A 2732-nucleotide genomic window follows, 5' to 3' on the forward strand; every position below is an offset into this window, starting at 1 on the left:
GAGGCTTTCAATGTATTCTTTCCACCTATCTGCTCTCTCCTCTGCATTTAACAGTGGAATTCTCGTTGCACTCTTAATGTTACCACCGTTGCTTTTAATGTCACCAAAGGTTGTTTTGACTTTCCTGTATGCTGAGTCTGTCCTTCCGACAATCATATCTTTTTCGATGTCTTCACATTTTTCCTGCAGCCATTTCGTCTTAGCTTCCCTGCACTTCCTACTTATTTCATTCCTCAGCGACTTGTATTTCCGTATTCCTGATTTTCCCGGAACATGTTTGTACTTCCTCCTTTCATCAATCAACTGAAGTATTTCTTCTGTTACCCATGGTTTCTTCGCAGCTATCTTCTTTGTACCTATGTTTTCCTTCCCAACTTGTGTGATGGCCCTTTTTTAGAGATGTCCATTCCTCTTCAACTGTACTGCCTACTGCGCTATTCCTTATTGCTGTATCTATAGCGTCAGAGAACTTCAAACGTATCTCGTCATTCCTTAGTATTTCCGTATCCCACTTCTTTGCGTATTGATTCTTCCTGACTAATGTCTTGAACTTCAGCCTACTCTTCATCACTACTATATTGTGATCTGAGTCTATATCTGCTCCTGGGTACGCCTTACAGTCCAGTATCTGATTTCGGAATCTCTGTCTTCCGGCCTTTTCCAAGTATACCTCCGTATCCTATTGACTACCAAATTTTCTGGCACTCAGGCTCGTATGCTGTGCATTGTCGTCCTGCCCTACAGACGAAAACGGCAGAGCACGATGCTGCATGTACGATCATGCTCAAAAGGATGATCTGAATTGCTTTCCGCTTTTTGTATGATGCAACCCACGTAACGTAACTTTGTTGCAGATCTTACAATCTCTTTCAGTTACAACCCTTTGACTACAGGAAAATGTTTACTGTGAGAGACCAATAGGAATGATAGAGACTCGAGTTTAAAGCCCCGTCGGCAACGTGGTCATTAGAGACCAATTCTTGAGTACTGCTCGAGCGGAGCAATTCAGAGGCGGGCTGCTAGATTTGTTACTGGTAGGTTTGATCATCACGCGAGTGTTACGGAAATGCTTCAGGAAATCGGGTGGGAGTCTCTAGAGGAAAGGAGGCGCTCTTTTCGTGAATCGCTAGTGTGGAAATTTAAAGAACCAGCATTTGAAGCTGACTGCAGTACAATTTTACTGCCGCCAACTTACATTTCACGGAAAGACCACAAAGATAAGATAAGAGAGATTAGGGCTCGTACAGAGGCATGTAGGCAGTCATTTTTCCCTCGTTCTGTTTGGGAGTGGAACAGGGAGAGAAGATGCTAGCTGTGGTACGAGGTACCCTCCGCCACGCACCGTTTGGTGGATTGCGGAGTATGTATGTAGATGTAGATAGAGCACAAGCTCGAATAAGGAAGGATGGGGTGGGAAATCGCTGAAGCCGTTTTAAAGGAACTACCCCAGCATTTGACTTCAGCGTTAGGGAAATCATGGAAAACCTAAATCCGGGTGACCAGGCGGGGATTTGAACATTCGCTATCCCGAATGCTAACCGCTGCTCCATCTCGCTCGGTCAAGATACCATTAGTGAACATTTCTCGGTATGACGATCCCAATGCAAATTAATGTTACGACGGTACGAATCTCAGGAAAAACGTTAAATGAGATGATACAGTCTTTATAGCTTCTAAATTCAAATCTGTTACAGTAAATGCCATTTCACAAACCGTGTTGCGCTGCATAACTGTTCTCACGAATTAGTTCAAATGGTTCAAATAGCTCTGAGCACTATGCGACTTAACTTCTGAGGTCATCAGGCGCCTAGAACTTAGAACTAATTAAACCTAACTGACCTAAGGACATCACACACATCCATGCCCGAGGTAGGATTCAAACCTGCGATCGTAGCGGTCGCTTGGTTCCAGACTGTAGCGCCTAGAACCTCTCGGCCACTCCGGCCGGCTCACGAATTAGTACAAAAGAATCAGCTATAATATAAATCTACCAACCCATCAAGATGTCGATGATGCATACTATAGGCGATCGGCTCTACACGACCATCAACAGAAACAACGGTGGGCGCTGTGAAAGTGCAGTTCATCATCACTAATGCATGGACTTACGAACGAACTAGACAACAGAATAATAATACGTCTTGTACCATCAAAAGCCGCCAGGATTCGACTTGGCACGAAAACCATGGTCAATGCTAAACAAAATTACAACCTGACGTGGCAGATATATATTACACTTGAGGGATAAGTAACCATCCCCGCTTTGCGACTGTGGAGAAAAACTGTCCATCAGACGTATCAGAGAACAATTCCCGACAATGAGAGCAGACCTGAAGACGTCCTACTGCCGACTCCCAAGTCGATATTTACGTAAATGCTCTAGATGTTTGTTTATAAGATTGCATATTTTAAATATTATGCTCTACACGCTTTGTATGTTTTTTCAATGTGTAAAAAACCACACGATAAAAAATAAATAAACAAATATACGATTTTCTGTATTCTTTTATAACATCGCCGGAAATGTTTTAAAACTCTTCTTTTCCGGTTTTCCCAAAATCTATGTTTCACTCCCATTCAATGTCGTGCTTCAGACATACAGGGTGTACAAAAAGTGCAGGAACACTTTCAATTATTTATTGCACAAGAACTAAACATTGTAGAGATGTCATACATATTGCATTTTGAAAAGAAACTCTGAAAGTTTTTTTTTTACAAACATTCGATATGCG

The sequence above is a fragment of the Schistocerca nitens genome, chromosome 2, assembly GCF_023898315.1.
Source record: "Schistocerca nitens isolate TAMUIC-IGC-003100 chromosome 2, iqSchNite1.1, whole genome shotgun sequence".
NCBI lineage: Eukaryota > Metazoa > Arthropoda > Insecta > Orthoptera > Acrididae > Schistocerca > Schistocerca nitens.